Consider the following 16,309-nt stretch of genomic DNA (forward strand, 5'->3'; position numbering starts at 1 on the left):
CTGTCTCTCTCTGTCAAATAAAATCTTAAAAAATAATAATAAAATAAATAAATAAATAAAAATGGGCAGAAGACATGAACAGACATTTCTCCAAAGAAGACATACAGATGGCTAACAGACACATGAAAAGATGCTCAACATTACTCACCATCAGGGAAATACAAATCAAGATCACAATCAGATATCACCTCACACCTGTCAGAATGACTAGTATCAACAACACAAGAAACAACAGTGTTGGTGAGGATGTGGAGAAAAAAGAACCCTTGTGTACTGTTGGTGGGAGTACAAACTGGGGCAGCCACTCTGGAAAGCAGTATGGAGGTTCATCGAAAAATTAAAAATAGAATTACTATATGATCCAGTAATTCCACTACTGGGTATTTACATGAAGAATACAAAAACACTAATTCAAAAAGATACATGCACCCCTATGTTTACTGTAACATTACTTACAATAGCCAAATTATGGAAGCAACCCAAATGTCCATCGATAGATGAATGGATAAAGAAGATGTGATATATATGTATATACAATGGAATATTACTCAGCTATAAAAAAAAGAATGATATCTTGCCATTTGCAATAATGTGGATGGAGCCAGAGAGTATAATGCTAAGTGAAATAAGTCAGTCAGAGAAAGACAAATACCGTATGATTTCACTCATGTGGAATTTAAGAAACAAAACAAATGAACAAAGAAAAAAAGAGACAAACCAAAAGGCAGACTCTTAACTATAAAGAACAAACTTTTAGTTACCAGAGGGGAGGTGGGTAGGGGGGATGGGTGAAATAGGTGAAGAGGATTAAGAGTACGCTTATCTGGGCACCTGGATGGCACAAGGTTAAAGCATCCGCCTCTTGGTTTTGGCTCAGGTCATGATCTTGGGGTCCTGGGATCGAGCCTCGTGTCGAGCACCATGTCAGATTCCATGCTCAGCATGGAGTCTGCTTGTCCCTCTCCCTCTGCTCCTCTCCCCACCGCCCCCCCCACCGCACTCTATCTCTCTCTCAAATAAATAGAATAAAATCTTAAAAAAAAAAAGAGTACACTTATCATAATGAGCACTGAGCAATATATGGAACTGTTGAATCACTATATTGTACACCTGAAACTAATGTAACACTGTATGTTAACTATACTGGAATTAAAATTAAAAAAAAAGAATATTGGCTAATTCAATTATCTTGTCTCCACTGAATGCTTCTGTCTTGTCTAACTTCGTGTGCTCCCTAATAATTTGTAGTCCCTGATTGTTTACGATTATCGAAGGCATTGGTCTCTCCCTCAAAGTTCTCATACCTCCAACACAGAAGATGTGAGCCTCATGATTGTCCAGACTGACCAGGTCTGTTCTTTGCCGCCCACACTTATGTTTTACTCAAAAGCTACCACTTCCCTGATCCTTGAAGACCAAGGGCAAACCAAGCCCTAAGCTTAGTGTCTACTCCAGGTGAAAATTTTGAGAAGCTTCCCCTTGGAACAGTAGTTTGCTCCAAAATCGAGGTCTCTGTCTGGAGGCTCTGATTTCTGATCAGCTCTTCATTCTTTAAAGGGCCAGCCTTACCCCATAGCCTCTGAGCTCCTCTTGCTGACTGTCAACCTACTTATCACAAGCCCTGGCTGGAGACATTGTACAGGGGATCCATGCTTGGACGGACTTTGTGATATCTCGCGGTGCTGAGAGCCCAGACCCATCTGGTTTTATGACCCACCTCTTCTGACAGCTCATTTTGATTCTGCACCAAAACACTTAGAAATGCAAACTAACTTTCATCAAACCCCTGGCATTTTCAGGTGAGTTCCTTGACCTCACATCAAATCCCCCCACCACCTCATGACCTTGGTCCTGACATACATCCTGCCTTGTTGCTCACATGTCAGATTTGAAGCAGACTTGGCAATACAAATCTTCACTGTTGGAGCCACCACCTATCAAAGAGACAAAAACGTGCATCATATTGTGAAAAGCACCCAAATGCAAGATAAGAAATACTGATACCAACTTTTTGGATTCAAGAAATTTCAGGGGTGCCTGGGTGGCTCAGTCGGTTAAGTGTTCAAATTTGATTTCAGCTCCGGGTCATGAGATTGAGCCCCATGTTGGGCTCTGTCTCAGCACAGAGTCCGCTTGAATTTCTCTCCCTCTGCCCCTCCCTGCTTGTGCTCTTTCTCTCTCTCTAAAATAGGTAAATAAGTCTTTAAAAAAAAAAAAAGAAATTCCAATGCATGAATTGTAATTAGATAAAGGAGAGAGATGATGAGTGATCATGCTTATTAAATATTTGGCTTTGGTTCAACAGGATGAAATTTTGATTATCAGATAAAAGGTATGTCTAAGCATAACTTCAAATGATGTCATTGTTTTATTCATTGGTCTTAGATCAAGCTAGAGATAAGACAGACTGCTAGACAAAATTCATAGTGGAGTATGTTTCCTCAGATAATAGCCACTCATTGTCAGGAGTCAGTCATTTATTCAACACACTAACACACTTTTCTTGACTGTCCATTTTGTGACTGACAATATTCTAGATGCTGAGAGTAGCTACAAGGCATCTGGAGGATTTGACTGTCAAGTGTGAAGACAGAAGCTAACAAATAGTCTCCAGGTAGTCCATGCTGTAGGGAGATTTGTAAGCAGTCCTGAGGAATGGAGGAAGGAAGGGAACGGTCTCCCTGGGGAGTCCAGAAGTCTCCCGTGAGAATCAGAAACTTATAAAGCAGCCACATTTCCATGAACAAAAGCATTAATAGGAATGTGAGTACCAACTATGCAGTTTATTACAAAACTAAAATGTCAATCTTAAATATTGAACACTGCTCAAAACAAATAATGCAGACAAGGAAAACAGTTTCCATTGACAAATTCTCACTTCAAATGAACAGCTTTCCCTTCTTTTCCTTTCCTTCCTCCTTTCTCTGCCCCTCCACCTCCTTCTCCCCTTTCCTCTCTTCTTCCTTCCTTCCCTCCCTCCCTCCCTCCCTTTCTCTCTTTGGCGAACACTTCTTTTTCTTGGTGTAACTTTGATGCTTAAAATGAACCAAATTACAGTTCTGTGTGGTTCACTCTTGAATCACATGGTCAATACAAAAATAGGAACACATCACTTACGGGATACATTTTAACCTGGCAACGGCCTTTAATCTACACACTTACTAAAACTATGAAACATAATTCATTGAAACTAATTTTTCAAAATGCATATTAAAAGAGCCATCAACAGGGCAGGTGGGACTCAGTGCTTACCCCAGCCTACCGTCTTTCACATTTCTCTATCACCCTCCAGCCCTGACCCCTTCCCACCATTTTCTACCCCACTCACTTCTCACCACCTTTAACTAGCTAACTGATACTTATTCAGATCTTGCCTTCTCCAAGAAAGCTATACTTTGACCCTCCCAGAACAGCCAAGTACCCCTCCCTGGGGCTCCAACTTAGCCCTTTCACTGCCTTGTGACAATCTGTTTTTGTTTTTAAGGACAAACACTATATTACAGGCACTCTTTTATCCTCTGTGCCTGGGGTAGAGAAGCTCAAAAAATATTTGAGAAGTAAATGAAAGAATTCGGTCACCATATCAATCAACAACTGGAATTATCATGATAGTGAGTGTCTATTAGGCATGTGCAATGTATCAGGCACTGTGCTAAGCACTTTATGTGTATTTAATTTCATCCAATCTTCACAGCAGCCCTAAGAGGTAGAGAATGTGTCTCCTTGTTGTATAGATGCAGATACTGAGGCTTATGGGATTAGGTAACTTGCCCAAAGGTAGGATGAGAGAGGGTCAGAACTGACTCCAAGTCTGATCTGACTCCAGAGTTCATGCTTGATGACTCAATTTTCCACTCGTCAACAGATGTCCTTATGGAGAGATGTCATAACAAGCCCATTCTTAGAGGTTCTATTGTCTTGAAACAGGTATCTTTCAGATGATCTCTTTTTGCACTTACTTCTTCAGACTTTATAACAAAGGTTTATTTAAATGTCAGTCAAGTTGACTGATGATGTCATTCTATAAGACTACTTTTTTTTTTAAAAGATTTTATTTATTTATTTGATAGAGAGAGATACAGTGAGAACAGGAACACAAGCAGGGGGAGTGGGAGATGGAGAAGCAGGCTTCCCGCCGAGCAGGGAGCCCGATGCGGGGCTCGATCCCAGGACCCTGGGATCATGACCTGAGCCGAAGGCAGACACTTAACGACTGAGCCACCCAGGCGCCCCTATAACACTACTTTTGACATGTCATATTTCAGGCTCAAAATCCTTTTTTAACTCAATAGGCCCTGTGATGTGGTAGAAAGAAAAGAATGGCCTGAGTCATAATGACTCTGTCTCAAGCAAGTTGAGGGCTTTATGCAAGTGACTCAACCCTTCTGGATCTCTGAATCCTTGTTTGTAAAGTGAGAGTCATCTACAGCACTTATATTCTGTGGTCCTGGAAGCTGAATCCAGGATCTCCGGCTGTCTCCATCTTAAATCTTGAAAGGACCCTTATACAGTGCCATGTTTTGTGAATTTAATTTTGGCTCTTTTTTTCTCAGAATGTGTGCCTAGAAAGGCAGGATGAAATAAAGTGACATTCTGCGTTAACCTTCCAGGATAACTCAGGCCAAAAAGAAGTGCTAATAAGCTCTTTTTTTTTTTTTTTTTTGCCTCTGCCTGGACACACTGGCTTGTCTGACCTCCCTACCCAGATTGCACTGTCTGTGATGTCCTGCTCTCCTTCACCTGGGAGGACCCAGCTAGATGCAACTGGGTCTTTTGCTGTCCGGATACTAATTGTAACACGAGTTTTCTGACATCCACAAGGAGAAAATACAACTTTTGAAGCTGAATCCCAGAAGACAGGATCTTAATTGGGAATAGTAGGGGCGCCTGGGTGGCTCAGTTGTTAAGCGTCTGCCTTTGGCTCAGGTTATGATCTCAGGGTCCTGGGATTGAGCCCCGCATCAGGCTCCCTGCTCCGTGGGAAGCCTGCTTCTCCTTCTCCCACTCCCTCTGTTTGTGTTCCGTCTCTTGCTGTTTCTCTCTGTCAAATAAATAAATAAAATCTTTAAAAAATAATAATAATTGGGAACAGTAGAAAGAAATCTATTTCAGTAGAAAATTGTCCACAGTTCAATGTGGATTTGTCTCTAATTATTCCCAAGGGGCTCTTCACTCATCAAAGCCACTGTTTCTAAAATGGATAAAAGTTTTTCTCAGAGAAACAAACTGAGAAAGCAAAAGACCCCACCAAACCCAGGTCTAGGGAACACTCGACGAGGCAGAGGCCACCCTTAGTAAAGCTGCGGGTGGAAGGAAGCAAGCCCGATGGCTTCTCCCACAGCCAGAGCAGGGCTTGTCAAGGCATCCACATCCATCCCTTAAGTGCAGTTCCTGTTTCCTCAGAACAGGTAATCAGGACCCTTCAATTCTGGGTGGTCTGTTTTTCCAGTTTGTGACGCCTGGTTGTATTATCTTATCATTCTTCCCCTTCCCAGTTTCCTCTCCCAGTCCTCCCAACCCTCCCCTCCTTCTCTCTCACCCTCTCCAACCCCCCTCCCCCATATCCACACTCTCTCTCACATACAGCCCAGAAAATCAAATGCAAGACTCATTCTTTCATGATATGAGAAAAACTAAAACTGAGAGTGAAACACAAAGGTTATTTTCTAACATAATAGAGTTTTCATGTTGGAAGTATCATGAGAAGGTACCTAGGCAAACTCTGCATTTGACCATGAGCCTGCAGGCCAGAAGAGCTTACAGGATTGTCTCCGTATAATCCGTCGTAGCTGCTGTCTACCCAGAACCCAAGTCTCCCAACACCAAGACGTTTTCACCATCATCTGATTACAGTCAAACCTTTGACAGTTAAAAAGTCCTGCACTTTACAAAGCACTTTCCCATATGGGCCTTAGCCTAGGAATTAGACGAGGTAGTTCTTTCTAACCCCTGTTGTTATTTACACAAACAACAAGGCTGAAAAAGCAAGTATCCTTCACAGGATCACCTGGCTATTACATGGCGGGGGCAGGGCAAGAACTCTGGAGTCTTAGGCCATGTGCTTGCCATATTGTCTTCCTATGCCCGCTGACACTTACATTTTAAGGTCACTTTTTTACACAAATTTATATGTGTATTAACAGAAATGCTCTCGTTTGAGTGACAAGCTCTTAAGTGTGAGATCAGCACTATAAAATGATTCCAGAAAAGTCTATTTGCTCAGATGGTGCTTTCTGGCTTAACGTGAAAACACCATGGCCAATCTGGACACATTTACCCAAAATCTTCTCTTCAGTGTAATACTCTGGATTTAAGGCCTTCTCTATTTTATCATTAGTTGCATCCTGAAACTGAGGATAGAAGGAGAGCAGGTAAATTCTAAAGCAGGAACAATGGTAATTGCATGAAAAATACAAGTCAGAGCCAGCAGTTCTTGGTATCAGGCCCAGTGAAGGCTCACCTGTGGGCCCCGCCCTGGAGATCTACAATCGTGGTGACATCAAGTGACACTATGGCTGTTTGGGGGCCTCTGTTTTGGTCTATTTTTTTTTCCCTTAGTGCTAGATCACGAATGTTTTCCATGCCCACAAATACATTTCTATAACAGGGTTTGTGATAGCTACATAGAATTCTACTCTAGATATGCACCTTATCTCCTCTAGACAATCTGGGATTGTTGAATTAAGGCTGCCTCTGACTTCTCATGTTACTGACTGAAAACATCAGTAACATCTAAACCATTTGTTAGGACTCCTTTCCTATTTGAAGACAATGTGAAAAAATTGGAGTATAGAAGTCAGGTTGGGGTGCCTGGGTGGCTCAGTTGGTTGAGCGACTGCCTTCGGCTCAGGTCAGATCCCAGGGTCCTGGGATCGAGTCCCGCATCGGGCTCCCTGCTCAGCGGGGGGTCTGCTTCTCCCTCTGACCCTCCCCCCCTCTCATGCTCTCTCTCAAATAAATAAATAAAATCTTTAAAAAAAAAAAAAAAGAAGTCAGGTTGATGTAGCCTTCCATAGAGACCTACACATTTTCTCCCTGAAAGGTGTTTGTTCAATGGTTTACTTGGTGCCATCTAAGAGGAGCTGGTATTTATGAGAAAAAGAGAGCTCATTAGTACTTCACTCATGAGTATTCATTCATTCATTCAGCGAGCCAGCCAGCCAGTCAGCTGTGAAATATTTCTTGCACCCTAGATGTTCTGTACATGCTAGACAAGTACAAGGCAAAGATGACTTAAGACAGACTCATGTCTTGGCCCAAACTCACAGTCTGGTGGCACAGGGGCATCAGTGTGTTGGCAGTCCCACCTAGAGAATGAGCTCCTTGAAGGCAAGAACAAAGCCCACCCCTTCTCTGCCCACATGGCACCGACCACAGTGATTCGTGCCGAGAGGTCCAAGGTCAACATTTACTATGGGAAGGAGCACATTTGACCTAAAGTGAATGACTGAAGCCACCATGCTTTCCAAAAACAAGGAAAGAATCCAGGGTTATGTGAAAGAGCAGGAACTCAATTTCTTTCCTGCATTTGAAGAGCCTGATTTTGAGATTTATGGGGAATTGTGTAAGAGCATCTTATCTTTCATGTTGGCTTGTTTGTTTTTTTTACCTGTTTTTATTTGTTTTGGTTCTTGTCCACTCAAGACATTAATTACTAGTTACCCAGTTCCTTTCTACTAAATACTGTTAAAATTAAACCTAATTAATAAAAATCTTAATAAATACTAAATGACTATTAAGATATTAACCAGATATGGTTAATAATAAAATTATCTACTTATTCTTGTTCTCAGTAGCTGCGGTATCTTTCTTTTATCCATGAAGTTTGCCCAAATGCTAATTCTTAGAAGAAAATTTTTATCATTGGCCAATTGAAATTTAAAGAGCTACCTGTCTTTTTTATTCATCTTTTAGAGGAAGGTTTTAAACAATCTTATATTATGAAGCAATTTTATAAGCAATTTCATTTCTGGTGAAAGAAACCTGTCTCTCAGCTTTCTGAAAGTAATTTTCAGGAGTTGCTGTAATTAACCTGGTTATGAAATTAATCAGCAAGAAGAAAATGAGAATTGTAGAACCTTAGAGCTAGGAAATGCTTAGAAATAAGATTTAAGGCCACCATATAGATTTATGTTTGCAGTAGGATTCTGAGTCCTAATAAAGCTGGGCACTGATAAGGGAGAAAATAAAGTTGTGGTCTAACGATAACCAATACACAATTTGGTAGGCACAGATGGGAAACAAGAATGAACAGAATATAGGCTCTTCAGTCTAGCTTAGAGAAGGAACTATATATGGAAGTTAATGGGGTGAGGGAGGAGCAGTGACAGGGCTAGCTACCTGATTTATGGGGCCTGGTGCAAAATGAAATGTGAGACTCATTTTAAAAATTATTATGAATGTCCAGAAAGCAACGGCAGAGCATTAAATCAGGCACAATCTTCATGCTCATGAAGCCAGCATAGGACAGTGGATCAACTACGGCCCTGTCCTGCCAAAAACAGGTGTTAGGACTCTTCCTTCCATACCAACACCACGTCTTGGGATGTCAAAAAAAAAAAAAAAGCTCACCCTCTGTTTCCCAGTATTTACAAGTATTTCAAGCTTAAAAGACTATATCCACACTGGGCAGATGTCAGGACATGGGTGATCCCAAGCAGTTTTGTATAGTATCACATGCCATGTTGAAGAGGAGTCTGCCTTTTATAGTTCCTTTCCCTGAGTGGTTTGCTATGTTTGTGTGAATAGCAATAGTCTCAAAGGACTTTACAGCAATGGGAATAAAGCAAAACTCTTTCTGCCACATCCCTCCCAGATCCTCCATAGCAAAATGTTTGCATAGCTTAGTAATTCTGCGCCCTGCCTTACAAGCCCCACCCAGCCCACCCACCCTCACAATTTTGCCTCTACAATTCTCTCTTTGAAATTTTTAGGCTACAATCTTGTCCCCTTCAAACACCCTTGGAAGAGGGATGCCACACACCAGTGAACAGCTTTGAAGGGAGGGCTTTGGGAAGATGCCTTTGTTTAGGAGTATTTGTTGCAGAATAAGGAGCTTACATGCAGCATTTGGGCCATGAGACAATTGTACCTGGACCTCCCCTATGCCATGTGTCACTTGAAAAATGAAAATGGAACATACCCTCTGCTTTGCGCAGACACGATGTGACATCAAATCGGCAAGTGGTTGGGATGGGTGTGAATCAGTGGTTGGTGGTACAGGATGGTGAGAAGGACATTGAACTAGAACCCAAGGAAGAGTCCTCTCCTCTTGATATGACTCAGCCTCTTTCTAGCTGTGTGAGTTTGGGTTAATCACATAATCTCTCTGGGTCTCAATGACCTTGTCTCTTTAATGGGAAGGTTGGACTATCTCAAATTTTGGATCTCTTCCTGTGAAAGAGGAGAAGTTCCATGCACATTTTGCCGAAAAGGTGTTGAGGGAAGATAGGGCAAAGAAAGAAGAAAGAGTCTGTTTAAGGGACAGAGAGTTTGTTCATTGACATAAACAATGAAATACACAGGGAGGGTGAATCATGTCCAGGAAACCAGAGAAGACAAGGGAAAGGACTAATATTTAGGGATTGAGATAATTAGCTACAGAGCATGTCGGAGTGGTGGGCCAGGGAGTTGAAGTATGTTCAAGGGCAAGTTCTTGGCTTCGTGTAATGTAAGAGGCGGGAAAAGGGCTGGATGCGATACAGATTTTAATTTCAAAGTTCCAAGAGGTTATTATAAACAACTGCAGAGAAGGTTGTTTTAAATCGTGTTTAATGTGAGTATTCACTTGTTGGCAGTGATTAGTATTTCCTATAAATACCACTTACATCTTATGGAATGAAGCTGTAACGTGTAATGTGTAAGAAGAAGAAGTGAAGAAAGAGCAGTGAGGGAAACTTGGAGCCTGAGCACTTGGCATGAAAAATTGGGGAAATTGAACTCCCTTCATTTTATCCTTTTTGGAACTGATGGTGAACAATTGCCTTTTGAATGGCTGTGTTCTTACTAATATACATTTTTGCTTTGCTTTTGGGTATTTAATGTGCTCTCCAGAGAATTGTTCAAAGCATTTAAAACAGCATTTGCCAATTTCTCCTTCTTCTAATTAATACCAAGTGGCTTCATTCAAACTGAAGTTTCAAGTTGAGTCTACATAAGCAAAACTAAATGTAGAGTCAGGCTTCAGAGCCAAAATGACCTAAATTCAGATTCCTGCCCCACCAACTTGCTAGCTTTGTGACCTTAGGAAAATGATTTATTCTAGCAGAATTTCAAATGCATCTTTTTTTATAATTAGGATTGTTATGATTACTAAATGTAGTAGACAAAATATGTAAAACATCTGACACAGTTCTTGACACACAGTAGGAATGCAGTCAACATGCACTATTCCTCATTCCCCACCTACAACTCTCTCTCCCCAAGAGGAGAAGCAAGTGATTTTGGAGGTCTGAGTTATTCATCCAGATGCTGACATGGGTCACATTACCAAGGATGACCATTTACCCTTTTCCACTTCATGCCCGCGGAGGAAGGCCTCTGAGGTAAGTGTCTGCTTCTAAAAATCGTAGCTTCTTACTTGACTGACGTGAAAACCTCATGCCTGCAAGTGCCCATTCCTCCTTCCCACCCAACCCTGCTTTCGGGCTCATCCCAGGAGGTAACTCATGCAGAAACCTTCCCTGTTCCCTTCAGTTTGGGCCCTCTCAAAATGTAGATGGCCCCCAACTTACGTTTCAACTTACAATTTTTTGACCTTGCAATCATGCAAAAGCAATATGCATTCATACTTCAAACATTGAATTCTGACCTTTTCCCGGGCTAGTGATGCGCAGTATGATACCCTCTTATGGTGCTGGGCAGTGCCGGCCATAGCTTCCAGTCAGCCGCTCGATCACCAGAGTCAACAACCAAGACACTGACAGCCACTCTGTACCCATACGGCCATTCTGTTTTACGCTTTCAATATAGTAGTCAATAAATTACATGAGCTATTCAATGCTTTATTATAAAACAAGTTTCGTGTTAGATGATTTTGCCCAACCGTAGGCTAATGTAGGTGTTCTGAGCATGTTTAAGGTGCTAATGCGCATACCTGTTTTTGGGTCCGTGGATATTTAAATTAACATTGGAAGAGTTACCAAGAAAAAGGGGAATGGATCTTTAGAAGACATCACAATACCCAGCATACCAATGGTAGAGCTAACTGGTATCGATGCATATTCAATGTTGTCTTTTTTTTTTTAAGATTATTTATTTATTCAAGAGACACAGAGAGAGAGAGAGCATGAGCGGGTGGGGGTGGGGCGTGGAGCAGAGAGAGAGGGAGAAGCAGACTCCCTGCAAAGCAGGGTGCCCGATGCGGGGCTGGATCCCAGGACCCTGGGATCATGACCTGAGCCGAAGGCAGACGCTTAACGACTGAGCCACCCAGGCGCCCCTCAATGTTGTCTTAAAATGTTGTTGCTTTCATATTTCCCTATTTGATATGGATTATTTATGTGTGATTTTAGTTGGATTCTGACCTACTGAAGCTGAAACTGGAAGAAAACAGGTATGGACCCAAGTAATGGCTTTGGTGCCAAGATGTTAGGGGTACTTGATACCAAACTGGATTGGACAATGTTTGTGTGGTGAAAGTGTGAAGCCAAGCACCTCCAAGAATTAAACATTACTGAATACTACCTACAAAGATGAGCATCTCCTCACTGGGGTAAAGGTCATGCTGACGGTCTTGCTCCTCTTATCTCTCTTGACAGTGTTCCTGTGACTTTCCATGGTGATGGGCAGATGAACTGAGAACAAATTTTAAAATGTACATTTAGGAAAACAGGATGGTATAATATATGACGCTTTGTCAACATGCACTTCTTAGAGTTAAACTTGGAATGTTCTCTTGCCTCTGCCTGACTCCGTGAAAGCAATGTAAAGTTTTCTGAGGTTCTTCATGTCCATCTTGCTTTCCCTCTTCAACTTCAGAGGAGCCATAATACTTGGACCCTTGTCCTAGAAATAGAAGTATGTTTTCACTCCACTACTGAGAAACCTACAATGGACCCCTGCCACTCCAGGATAGCTGCATTCTGGTTCCAACAGTCCTTATCAGAGTTTTTCACACACCTAACATTCCCCGTGATTGCTCAAACCATTTCTTCATCCCTGAATGCCCTCCTTCCACCATCCTTTCTTTCAAATCCTGCCTTATATGTTCCCTCCTCCCCAAAACCATTTCTTCTCCCCAAGCCTGAAATGACCTGTCCTCTAGCTCTTTACTTATATGTATTTTGTGTCCAGTGCTGAATGTATGAATGGAAGGTAGTAGGTCTGTGCTTGTGATATCTTCTTTGCATTGGTAAAAAGGTTTTATCAGAAAAAAAAAAAAATGGGGACATTATCTGTACATAGGTAATAACAGTTTTGAAAATTCTGCCTTATTATTAAGAAAAGTTCTTGACAAGAAAGATATTTGTAACTGGTGGTTGCCAGAGGGGAAGGAGGATGGGCAAAATGGGTGAAGGAGAGTGGGAAGGACAGGCTGCCAGTTACGGAATGAGTAAGTCATGGGGATGAACGATACAGCATAGGGAATAGAGTCAATGATATTTTGATAGCCTTGTATGGTGATAGTAAGTAGCTATACTTGTGGTGAGCACAGCATAAAGTATAGAGGTGTTGAATCACTATGCTGTGTAACTGAAACTAATGTAACATTGTGTGCCAACTGTACTTCAATAAAAAAAATGCAAAACAAAAAATATTGTGACTCAGTGTAGTATTTAATCCATAAGAACACATTCTTAACAGAGAGTAATAATTAAGGTCTCAATTTATTTTGCAGTTTCTTTTACATCAACTTATTTTTATTTCCTGATATGGAAAGGCTTACCTTCTCAGCTGCAACTGCAAGTGTCAGTTTGTGGGGCACAATGCTACTTACAGGTAAAAAATGAAGTGCTGATATGTACATCTTGATTAATTAGAAAACAGTTCTCCCCCTCCCCTTTTCATATGCTCCCCCTTCCCTCTTTTCTATTTGAATTGGCATGTAGATGTGGTGGTTCTGCCAAATGAGTAAGCTAAAATGAGAAAATTCATTTTTTTTTTAGCCAGAGGAGTGTCAGCATTGACCTGGGGTGGAGTTGGGGGTGGGGAGGTGCTGATATGTGTCCTGGCAGACCCTATCACAAGAAAAGCACCAAGAGTGTTTGAGGAAAATCCAGCATGAATAAATGGACTGTCTGACAGTTTCAATAAGTGGGCTCACACTAAGCTATCTAAAAATGGCTGTGGGGATGGCTGGGTGGCTCAGTCAGTTAAGCATTTGCCTTCAGCCCAGGTCATGGTCCCAGGGTCCTGGGATCGAGCCCTACATCGGGCTCCCTGCTCTGCAGGAAGCCTGCTTCTCCCTCTCCCACTCCCCCTGCTTGTGTTCCCTCTCTCGCTGTGTCTCTCTCTGTCAAATAAATAAATAAAATCTTAAAAAAAAAAAACTAAAAAAATTAAAACGGCCATCTTTTCACATGTCAGGTCTAGATGCATGACAATAGAATCATTCCAAGCCTATTCCAATTCTAAATTCTAGTTGAACACATAGACACAGCAGTGTACATAGAAGTAGTCATCATTCTGACCTTGCCACTTTCTGCATGGGCCACTGCTAATGAGCTCCATAAGAAAGCAGCAAGAATGGCTTGTAACTCTTCTGTCCTATGTATAGACAGCCAAAGTTCTATACGTAGGTCCCAGCAGGAGCTTTCCTACCTGCATCAATTAATCTCAAAATCTTCTAGCAACTATTGAATGTTTATCAACACTGATCAGAGGTGCCAAGCCCAGGGGCAATTTCACTGAGCAAACTCCTACTGTAAGTCCTGACACAGGTGCCCCAGAAACTCAGAGCCTTCTTCTATGTTTGCTTATGAGAAAATTCAGAAAATGACTGAATTTTCTGAATTTTCTGTTTCTGCAAGCTGTTTTGGCTGAGGATCTGGGATGCCAAGGGGTTAATGGGACCTGAGTGATTAATGGGAGTAGGTGGTGGTGCCAGGTGGGAGGGCAGCAAAGCACACAGAGGAGGGAGGCCTGGGACTGGAACCCTCTTGTTTGTCACTGCAGTAGTGACAACTTTCCAAGGTAGAGAGGGTGGGACAGACAGACTCAGGCCATCACCCAGACCCCCACTCTCTCCTGTGCCTTCTAGAACAGCAGTCCATTGGTGTGTGAGAAGAAAAAAATTAAAATTTTGGACTATATTAAAATTCTGTTTTAAAAATAAGAAAAATAAAGATTTCCTAGTATTTAACACATACTGTCATTAGAACCCATATCCCAATGGTTTATTAGGTTCACACATACTATGTTTACTCAGAAAAGAATAATGCCCTCATCTTTGTCTTCACTTTTGGTATATTTCAAGGTTTTCAAATATCTTTGTTGAGATTGATTTTATAAAAATGAGATTGTAGTGAGATGGAAAATGACCAAGAAAATCTCAAAAAATTAAACATAAAATTACCGCATCATCCAGCAATTCCACTTCTGGGGATATGCTCAAAAGAAGTGGAAGCAGGAACTTGAACAGATGTTTGTACCCTCATGTTCACAGCAGTGTTATTCACAATAGCCAAACCAGTAGAAACAACCAAGTGTCCACTGACATTTGAATGGATAAACAAAATGTGGTATATACATACAGTGGACTATAATTCAGTCTTAGAAAGGAGGGAAATTCTGGCACCTGCTACAACACGGATAAACCTTGAGGACATTATGCTAAGTGAAACAAACCAGTTACAAAAGGAGAAAATATTATATGATTCCACTTATATGAGGTACTAGAATAGTCAAATTCAGAGAGAGAAAAAAGCCTGGAGTCGTGGTTGCCAGGGGCTGGAGGGAGAAGGAAATGGAGTTCTTATTTAATGAGTACAGCTGTTTAGGTTTACAAGATGAAATGTTCTGGAGATAGAATGTGGTGATAGTTGCACAATAGAATATTACCACTGAACAGTATACTTAAAATGGTTAAAATAATAACTTTTATCTTCTACCACAATAAAATATATATGTAAATAAATAATGAACACTCTCACTCTGTCATTTCACAATAAAGTGGATATGTTCACAATGAATGAGAAAGTAAATACTGTCTGAATAAAATTTGTGCTACAAAAAAAACATTGAGAAACTGGATGTCTGGAAATATTTCCATGATTATAGAATTCTGTTGCCCAAAATAGTGTGTCATCTATAAAAACTCTGATATCTGCACTTTTTAAAAACTTGGAAAGAGAATTTGTATATTTTGAATCTACTTGTGAGTGCACAATACAAAAAGCAACACTTTTTAGTTTGTAAGAACCAATGGATTAACAACAGGGAATATTTAAGCTTACTAGATGAATTTGAACAAAAATGTTTTTTGGTTTTTTTTTAAAGATTTTATTTATTTATTTGAGAGAGAGAGAATGAGAGAGAGCACATCAGAGTGGGGAGGGTCAGAGGGAGAAGCAGACTCCCCGCCGAGCAGGGAGCCCGATGCGGGACCCGATCCAGGGACTCCAGGATCATGACCTGAGCCGAAGGCAGTCGCCTAACCAACTGAGCCACCCAGGCGCCCGAACAAAAATGTTTTTATAACTGGCAGATACAACTGAAAATTAGGTGTCATGTTTTAGGAAATTTAGTCAATGATGCAATTCTTTTATTTGGGTCTATTTATCTTTGTAAGAAATCTTTTTCCATGTTGTCTGTTAAAAACTAAGTATTGGACAAACGTGAGTTAGTACACATCTGTGTGTGTGTGCCCAAGTTTGGTCTACCAAATGGGCCTAGAATTAATAATACTCCAACAGCAGGGAGCACACAATGGTTTCTAAATACCACTCTCCAAGCAAGCGGGCTTTTTCCAGACGTTCCTCTCTCCTGGTTTCGTGGAGTTTCCTCACAGCATGGCCCCCAAACGCCAGTCTTCGCTCCCGCCTCAAGCGAAGAAACCAAGACTACCTCCTGCCCCCAAGCCGCAGGAGACGTCGACATCTCAGCACTTGCCTAAGGGAGAAAAAGAACAGCAAGAAGCAATTGAACATATTGATGAAGTACAAAATGAAATAGACAGACTTAATGAACAAGCCAGTGAGGAGATTTTGAAAGTAGAACAGAAATATAACAAACTCCGCCAACCATTTTTTCAGAAGAGGTCGGAATTGATCGCCAAAATCCCCAATTTTTGGGTAACAACATTTGTCAACCATCCACAAGTGTCTGCACTGCTTGGGGAGGAGGATGAAGAGGCGCTGCATTATTTGAC

The 16,309-nt window shown here is 41.3% G+C and overlaps 1 pseudogene; it reads right to left on the reverse strand.

Moving 5' to 3' along the window:
* LOC145716891 (RNA-binding protein PNO1-like) overlaps nt 1-6,582 on the reverse strand; it is a 91,926-nt pseudogene extending 85,344 nt beyond the window's left edge.
* Nucleotides 6,583-16,309: the final 9,727 nt, after the last annotated feature.

This window comes from Leptonychotes weddellii, chromosome 13, assembly GCF_054177405.1.
Source record: "Leptonychotes weddellii isolate Sample4059 chromosome 13, ASM5417740v2, whole genome shotgun sequence".
NCBI classification, from domain to species: domain Eukaryota; kingdom Metazoa; phylum Chordata; class Mammalia; order Carnivora; family Phocidae; genus Leptonychotes; species Leptonychotes weddellii.